The following is a 10,293-nucleotide window of genomic DNA, read 5'->3' on the forward strand; positions in this document are numbered from 1 at the left end:
CACTTTAATTATATAATACCTTCCCTTTGCGTGTGACATTGATTTTTTGTAATACCCAAAAGGCCCCTCAACCAAATATTTAGCGTAACTAAATTTGTGTTGCCGATTTTTGTTAACCATAGATCCCGATTTTCTTGTAAATTATCTTCTCATATTGTTTTGGAATTAAGATAAAAGATGTATTTTCCCTTTTTTTCCAATTATCTAATATATATATATAGCCCAGTACCAAGCTCTGAAACTAATTCGATTCTCCATTCTTACGTACTTCACTGCATCTCCTTAGCCAATTATAATGTTTTGTTGATAACAACTACATGCAGTTGCATGTGGTTAAAATGTCGGCTTTTAGACTAGATTGTGATGATGTATTTGCTTGAGCAGAGATTTATCCCATATTGCATTGACAAGGGTGATTGGGTTTTTCTTCCCTATCATTTCTCTCTCATGATTTTCCCTATTTCTTTGAGCTCAAGTATAGTCGTGGACTAGATATTTCAATATTAAAGATTTCGGGAAAAAAAATGATCTTATAAAGAAGAATTACTTTTTTCTTTGCCAACCAATCTTACTTTATAATTATGAATTTCTTCAGCTTTATAAGTTGAATGAAATTTTTGTATTGGAAGAATTACACTGTAATTAACTTTCTTTTTTTCTTTGCCAACCAATCTTACTTATAATTATGGGCTTCTCCAACTTTAGAAGTTAAATGAGATATTTGTATTTGAACAAATACACTGTAATTAATTGTGTACTTGAAATTAACTTTCTTTTTTCTTTGCCAACAAATCTTATTTATAATTTGGGGTTTTTTTAGCTTTAGAAGTTGAATGAAATTTTTGTATTTGAAGAATTATACTGTAATTAGCTTTCTCTTTTCTTTGCCAACCAATCTTACTTAAATTATGGGTTTCTCCAATTTTAGAAGTTGAATGAGATTTTTGTATTTGAAGATTACATTGTAATTAATTTTCTTTTTTCTTTGTCATTACTTTATAATAATGAGTTTCTTCAGCTTTAGAAGTCAAATGTGATTTTTGTATTTAAAAAATTACAATGTAATTCATTTTTTTTTATCAAATACCTGAAGCATGATAGGTTTCATTTCAAACATGGAACCATCTAGTGTTGGATGCATAATTTCAGGTGAGAAATCATATAAGATAAGCGAAACATTTGAAGAAACTCTTTTACAATAGTACCTCTGAGTGGAAGCGGATCTTTCCAAAGACATTGTGACAGAATTATCACATTTATATTCAAACATACAGATATGCATCAAACTGTAAATTACCGGCATGCTTAATGATTAACAAACAAGAGAACAAGAAAACTTACCAGTTAAAGACTCTTTCTTCTCGGCAAATCTCGCTCTCTCTTTGAACGGACGCTCTCGCTCTCGCTGGAATGACAAGCTATCGTTCAGCAAAAATACGATTGTCTACCACGAACAGACTCCACACGAACAGACGAAGATGGGGATGGCACCACCAATTAGAATCCTTAGTATTCTCGAAGTAAGAATCCAAAGAGTGGGCTCTATTCGGATTTGGTAGAGGGGAGGAGGAATGAAGATCATATACAACGAGCAAGCAAGTGGGAGAAAGGCGAGTGTATCGTATAGACAAAATGCTTGATTGTTTAGGTAAAGTACACGATCGTGTAGGAAAAGGTCAGCGATCGTCTATACGATCGTTTAATAAATGCTCGGTGCTAAGCGATCGTTTAGTAAAATGTAAGTGATCGTTTAGAAAGAAGCGCGCTCATGTATGCGATCATGTAGTAAAAGCAAGCTATCGTATAGTTTCTGATTTTACTAAGCGATAGGCAGCACACTACTTTTGAGCAAATAACCGTGTTGATTGCAAAATGAAAACAATTTTCATTTTATTCTTCAGTTACGAAAACCGAATGGAACTTCCCATTAACGCACAGTTACAAAGAAAACAACGGCCAATTATCTCATAATTGTCCAATTAAAAAATAATAAATATAATCATATTATATTCATTAACCTATAGTTTAATATCATATATCAACCATAGTGTTTTCTCCTCCACTAAATATAAATCATATTTATATCCAATTTCCTCCAATCAATATATCTCCTACATAAAGTCAATCATATCATATATAATTAACCAGTTCGATCATATCATATATAATCGAAGTCCCTCTTGTCAATTTTAACATTTCAAACTGACCCAAAAACTGATTGTCAACTCGAATCCTTTAAGCTACCAAGGGGACCTTATGAACCTAGGCTCGAAGCTCCAACGGTACGTGAATAACTGACTAAACTCTTTAGCCATGAGATCCACCATCCGTTAACTGTCAGACATTCCACTAAAGATCGACAATTGAACTCTTCTTACCACAAATATATTTCTTTATTCATCGGATATAACCAATCAACAGTACGATAACCCTTCACAGATGCTCGTAAGTACAACTGAGCCAATTTACCATTTTGGCCCTATAGTTACATTTAACACCTTAAGTACCACTGATCCCTCTAATGAATAATACAACATAGTCCTACTATGTGCGGACACCTCTCGGGCAATGAGAAGATGTGTGGCGCCACATCGTTCAAGCCTCGGGATCAGCCCTTAAAGAGCAATCTATCTACTTACCCCTGTTTTTGGGAATGAGTGAATTCCATCTTGTGTAGCTGAGTTCCTAGCTCCCAAATCAAACAAATCCCCAAAGTGGTAGGTTTGAGTCAGAGACCTGGCCACTCGCACCCATGCAAATCAAAGGACCGCCCTCAAATACAAGAGTTCCCAACTCATTCAGGATTGAGATCGTGTTACCTATGATCATCCAATGTTCAAAGTCAAATAGTGAAGAAAATATCATATATTATACATCACAAGCGTTCGTACAAACTATGTTTACAAATTAAAGGACACAAGACTTTAGGGCATCATCCCCAATAATTTTCCACTTGTCTTAAAGCGAGTAGGGTGTACAAAAACTAGTACAAACAAAAAACCAGGGCACTAAGGCCCAGTACAATAAAATTCCCCACTTGCCCTAGTCTAATCGTGGGCGGTCCCGTAGACCCATGCTCTGAAGGTGACCCTCAAATACTGTAGCCGTGAGAGCCTTCACAAATGAGTCAGCAGTGTTGTGCTCCAAAGCGATCTTTGTGACAATCACGTCCCTTTGATGCACTGTCTCGCGGATCAGGTGAAACTTCCACTATGTGTTTGTCGCGCTTGTGACTCGTGGGCTCCTTGGAGTTCGCCACAGCACCACTATTGTCACAATAGAGGGTGATAGGCCTAGACATATCTGGAACGACTTTTAGCTCTGTCAGGAACTTCCTGAGCCAAACGGCCTGCTTATTAACCTGTCTCTTATACACATCTAGATGTGTATAAGAGACAGGTACGATGCCTGAGACAACGCTAGCACTTTGTTCTTACGATCTCGAAAGATCTATATACCCAGAACTGTTGGAATGGTACCAGCATGCAACGAAAGTGACAAGGATCGATAAACACTCTAATTGATTAATTTTGGCAGAAAAGAAAACACGCTCAAACAAAATTTACTGGGTTTCAAGACATACCTTTGAAGAACCTTTGAAATCTCGATTTGCAACTGCTAATTCCTCCAAATCTTTGTGCAGACCACCACAAGATCTTCCCTATTATTCTTTTGTTGCTCTAGATTGAGTTGTGGGACTCAAAATAAGCTGGAATCAAAGGGAACTTAGAGAATTCTCACTGCAATAACCCAATGAAGAACACCTTCTTCACATGAATTTTCAGCTAAAATTCTATCGGTTGCCATCCTTCAACTTCACTTCAATCGCTTCAATATATTGCAGACTATCATGCAAAGAGATTTGCTGCATGGGATGGAACTCATGCTTGGAGTAAATGAAGCTTGAAGATGGTGGGTTCTTTGTGAGCTAGTTGAAGATGAAGTTGGAAAAATCCAAAATTTCCCCCTTTTTTTTTATGTATTTTCTATTTCCAAAATCCAAAATTGATTTTAAAATCATATTTTATTTCTAAAATCAAAATTTATTAATTTTACAAATTAATTTCCTAATAAGATTAATAAATAATTATTTAAATAAATTAAATATTTCTAATTAATTTAATAATATTAAATTAATTTTACACAAATCCATCTTCATATATTTAAATCATATTTAAATATATATTCTCCAATTCTGTTTAATTCTAATTTGAACGTTTCAAATTAACTTATCACGTTACTCTAGAGTTAATCCATTTTCGAGCTAGTAGGGGGACCTCATGGACCTACAGATCATGGGCTCGAACGATTTGAGATTAATCGGCTAAACTTATTAGACCAATCTAGCCCCCATTCTTTAACTAATGGGTCACTTCACTAAAGCTCATAGTTGAACTCCTTTCACTCTAGATATATTATGTCCACTCGATATTACCATGATTAGTAAGTCAACTCTTCACAGGTTGTTTGTAATAACGGTTGGGTCGAATCTCTGTTTTACCCCCGAAATTACCTCTTGTTCCTTAAGTCCCCACTGATCCTCTAATGAATAATTGTTTTGTGATCCAATCAACAAAATCGAGTCCTTCTTGGGCTAATGAGGGTACGGTCCCTTGTTCAAGACCTGGAATCAGCACTTAAGGGAACAACCTCTCTATTATCTCTAAAAGCAGGTAAGAGTGAATTCCGTCTTACACCCTATGTCCCCAGCTATCTATCCAGTCTTACCCCTAAAATGGGAGGTTTATTGAGCCGACGTTGTTGAGCCAACCCTCACCTATGCAAATCTTGTTGGGATTGATGCCCTAAAGTCTTGTATCCTGTAGTTTGTAAACAGTTTGAGCCAACCCTCACCTATGCAAATATTTACTCCACATCTTGTATTTTTGCTCAGTTGCTTGTTTTAATTTGCTTTATCACAAACCAATAAACAATAAAATCTCTGGTTATTTGTATGTGACTCAAGCATGTATGTGTTGACATACAAGTGGATCATGTCATGAGTGATAACTAAAATGTTATGTAGTATATGGATATAGGAGGGAAATCTTATCCTGGTAACGCTACAGATGCGACCCTCTTTGTAGAATGGTCACAAGTGTTGTGACTTGTCACAGATGGTCTAATCCTGATCATTCGTGTTGGAGACATGCAAGCGAGGGCGTCCTATACAAAGAGTTTGTATAAGACCCGACCACGAAGTGTTAACGTCTCGTTATATAATACCGTTCATGACAGAGACTTCACTTCACTAGGATGACCATAGGTAACATGACCTCAATCCTGAGTGAGTTGAGAACTCCTGTCATTGAGGGCGGTTCTTTCATTTGTATGGGTGCGAGTGGCCAGGTCACCAATTCAAACCTACCATTTTGGGGATTCGTTTGATTTGGGAGCTGAGAACTCAGCTGCACAAGATGGAATTCACTTCTTCCCCGAGGGCAGGGTGATAATGGTCAGAAATGCACGTTAACATAGTGCTAAGTTCCTTAACAATGCTGACTTGCGTTGATAAAACATGTTAAATTGCGTCCAAAAAGCTCAAATTCATAATATTGCGGTCACATGCATTCATCGCATAGGAACAGTTGATTTTTGTATTTTTATGCAGAATATGCATTGACACAAGATGGAAATTGAAATCATAGGAAATCATTGGTCGAGCGCAGCATTACTGCAAGGCTTTGCAGTGATCGTGTTCGCAAACATTTACTTAAGAAAGATTGCCGCAACCTGGTCAACGAAACTTGATGGGCGCATCTGGGTGAAAGGCTAATTAATTGCGTTGGGACAGAAAGCTGATGACAGTGGAATCTGAATTAAGTTGACAGTTGTTAACGATAACAAGTACATTCGATGACATATATTCGGCGCATCAGTCAGGGAATTAATGTCGTTCCATCTGTGCAATCATGAGGGAGAAGTCGTCGTTCACCTGGATGTTCTGTAAATACTAAAGGCAACCTTCAGAAAAGGGGTTCGAAAATTCATACGTTCGGATCGCACGTCTTTGTTCATAGTTTTCCTTTCGTTTTAAGATGGAGCAAGAAAAAAGTAGTGAAGCCGAAGATCGGTCAGGGCAACTCGAGAGGAACCTTGAGGCGTAGAAGTTGGGTCGACCCTCGCGAGAGCGAGATTATCTTTTGAACACGAGTAGAAAGATGGTGTAAAAGCCTGGGAAGCAAGAGATTGCTACCAGGCTCTTTATTCTATTCTTGCATTGTTGTCTTGTACTTCATCTTCATATTTATACAATGGAAGTTCTTATTCTACATATGTTCACTCTCTTAGCACGCATGAGTAGCTAAATTAGTCGAATTGGTTTAGAAGAACTAAGCTAATATGACTTAGGATCTTGTATTTATGTGTGCTTTATTAATCCATTCGAGATACTCAAGAGGGTAGTCTAAGGACAGGATCTAGGCTTGGGAAGGTCAGGTCAGAATCTAGGCTCAGGAGAATTATATTAGAATTGCATAAATAAGAGATAGTGACTTAGAGATAAGCTCTGTTTGCCAACTTGCATCGCATGCATCCTAGAAATGGGAATGATGATATGTGGTCACCTTGTTTGTGTATCATCGCATAGACAAGAATTAGAGGTTTATGTGTAGGCCTTATAGACACCTTTGCACGTACATCGCATGCATTCTAGCCTTAGAAGCTGTGGCATTCACACCGAGAAGTGGCTTACTATTGTATGCATGTTGCATGATCGCAAAGCATGAACGCATTTTAGGAAGTGTTAGCCAAACCCTTTCTCAATCCGTTCATCGTATCTTCCGTTTATCAACTCTTTTCAAACTCCGTCGTATTTGTTTATTTTTTCCTTAACGCAATCAACAACAAATCAATCATTAATTGAGTTACCGGTTACTGCAAAATTTTCTAAAAATTACAACTGCAAACTGTTTTCACAAGTCCCTGAGTTCGACCCTGGATTTACAAGGAAACTCAGTGGAGTTTACACTTGGATTCCTCTGAGGAAACTTGGGTGCTCAACGCAATATCATCATCGCATATCATCCATAATTTCACTTCATAAAATCAAGAATCAAGTTTTTGGTGTCGTTGCCGAGGACTTCGACAAAATAAGCGGTAATTTTTCTAATTTCTTTGTAGATGCTCAATCTCTGGCGAATTACGACCCGAAGATTGAGAGGACGTTCAGACGAAGACTGAGAGACAACCGCCAACAACAAAACAGAACTCCAAGAATGGCGGAACAACCGGCAGAAAGGGCCGCGAATGCGAACAATATAATGGCTAACCCCATCCTTCTAGCGAATGATCGCAATAGACCCATTCGAGACTAGCGTCGCCCAAACTTTATGATTTCTCTCCAGGAATCATGAGGCCAACGTTAAATGGATCGTAGTTTGAAATGAAGCCGGTAATATTATAGATGATCCAAGCTGGTGGGCAGTTTGGAGGAAGGCGTGGTGAAGACCCGCACGCCCACCTCCGGAGCATCATAGGAATCTGCAACACTTTTGTGTTCCCGAATATCTCTACTAAAGAAGTTCGACTAACTCTGTTTCCATTTTCTTTGTGTGATCAGGCGAGGAAATGGGCATATTCTCTTAAATCGAAGAGATAACTTCGTGGGAACAAGTGGTGGAAAAGTTTATGAAGAAGTATTTCCCACAAACTGAGAATGCTAAGAGAAGGAAATTAATAAAAAAAAATTGAACAAGAAGATGACGAATCGCTCAGCGATGCTTGGGCGAGGTTTAAGCGGTTGGTAAGAGACTGTCCACATAATGGCTTACCAGACTGTCTACAGATGGAGATCTTCTATCAAGGACTGAATCCCTCTTCGTAGACCGTTGCCAATGTGGCAGCCACTGGNGATCTTCTATCAAGGACTGAATCCCTCTTCGTAGACCGTTGCCAATGTGGCAGCCACTGGTGGTCTGCTAGACAAAACATATGATGAGGCAAAGAGTATACTTGATCGCATTTCCAAAAATCACGAGGATTGGCGGGAAAACGATCAGAGATTAAGAATTAAAGATAATGATGTAAATAACGGGGTCATCGCATCCCTACAAAATCAAATGTCTGCGATGATAAGTTTGATATAAGGCATCGCAATTAAGAACATGGGGGCGAAGTAAGGGCAGGTCTACACAATTGCAAAAACGACCGCAAGTTGTGTCATTTGCGGAGACGTTCATTCGATGGAGTCCAGCAAATCCGCAGTCAGTGTGTTTCATAAAGAATAATCTCTATTCTGACACATATAACCCCGGGTGGAGAAACCACCCAAATTTTACGTGGAAAAATCAGCAACAAAACTTCCAACCTATGGTGCAAAAAGAAGGGCCACCCAGATTTTTCCCGCAAAATAATGGTCCAACGCATAGTCAAGTTAGCAGCTCGCAAACACCGCAATCTTCGTTCTTGGGGAGCCTGTTGAAGCAGTACATAGAGAAAAACGAAACTGTGCTTCAAAGTCAGGCTACGTCCATCCGTAACTTAGAGTTACAGTTGGGCCAGATTGGGAGTGAGCTGAAGAATAGATCGCAAGGAGCGTTGCCGAGATCAACTGAGCTACCTCGTAATACTGGGGGCACCGGGAAGGAACAATGATTAGCAGTTTCCGTGCTAAGCAACAAAATGACTACAGAAGTAAGGGAGAAACCCATCGCGACCAACTTGAATGCGGTAACAACCAAGGACCCGTTGACCTATAGTTCGGAAAAGCCAAGAAAATGAACCCTGAAGTTGCGTCCACCCTCAAGCCTCTAGATCTTGAGACAGAAGAAGTCTAACCACCAGCAACTCCGCAAAGATTGAAAAAGAAACAAAATGATGAAGACAAGATCGTAATAGTGGCCATAGCACAAAATGCTATGATCCCACAAAAAATGTGCGACCCAGGAACCTTCACAATACCATGTTCAATTGGAAGGGTCTATAGTGGCCAAGCACTATGTGATCTTGGTGCAAGTATAAACATAATGCCGCTATCAATCTTCAAACAATTAAATGTTGGCACACTCCGCCCCCCAAAGGAAAATCTCCTGCTCGCAGACAGATCTCGAATACATCCTGAAGGAGAGTTGAAAAATGCCACAATCTCAATTGATAAATTCATCTTGCCGGCAGACTTCCTCATTTTGGACTATAAAGTGGACGAAGATGCGCCCATCATATTGGGACGACCATTCCTTTCGACCGGTCGCGCTCAAATTGATGTACGCAAGGGAGAGATTGTAATGAACATTCATGGGGAAAAGCTCCGAATTAAGGCGGTAAAGATCCCAGAGGACAAAGAAAAGAGGGAAAAGCCACCGTGGACGTGAAAAACCCAACTTGGAAATAAGCGGTCCCTGAGTTAATATATGACTCAACCTCATAAAGGACGCAACTCTTTTGAACATCCTTTCTCTTGCATCATTACTTCATGAATATTTATCATACTCGTTATTACCTATTATCGTAATTACTTTGTTGTTATTAATCATCTATCTACATTGTTCTTATTAAAAAAAAAACATTTGTTTTATTTAAAAATTACTTGACCCTCTCTCTGTTTTTCTTGCAACGATCGAGGCGCAAGATTATGGAGGTGTTACATGAAGAAGAAACGTATCTCACTCCATCATCGCAATCCAAAGAAGAGAGTTTGCCGCAAAAATGGATGCATCAATACACACTGCGGGCGACAACGCAAATATGAGGGTTGTATTATTCCTTCACTTTATTTCAAATTTTGCGCTATCGCATCGTATTTTAGTTTTAAAATTTTTATCACCATATCCTCTTTGATTACTACAATCATTCGACATGGATAAATTTAGTGAGTTACCACATACTGTCTCTTTGCCAATGATGAAAAACATGCTTCTATTTCGTTCGTATATATTAGAGTCAACTTAACTTTAAGATAGTCACCTCATAAAATATTTCTAGAAGTTAGGGGTTTGCTAGCTTTCTTTCAAACTCTCTTTATGAAGCTTTCTAAGAACATCGTATGCCTTATCTCAATATTTTGGCAATGAGAACATTGCCATATTTTAAATTTGGGGGTGAGGTATTTATTTTCGACCTTGCTATTTTGAAAAAAAAAAAATTAGAATAATAACTCCACTGTTAACGCAATGGGAAACCCATGTTGATAAGAGTTAAGTTGTGAAAGGCACTTACCCGTAGTTGGATGTCCACATGACACACGTAGGGGAAAGCCAAAACGAAAGTAAGTCACCAGGATCAACGCATAAATAAATGACCGCAACTCCACTGCTAAGTAGGTATGAGTTTAGTTTGAGAAAGAGTGCATTGTTC

The sequence above is a fragment of the Benincasa hispida genome, chromosome 9 (assembly GCF_009727055.1).
Source record: "Benincasa hispida cultivar B227 chromosome 9, ASM972705v1, whole genome shotgun sequence".
NCBI classification, from domain to species: Eukaryota; Viridiplantae; Streptophyta; class Magnoliopsida; order Cucurbitales; family Cucurbitaceae; genus Benincasa; species Benincasa hispida.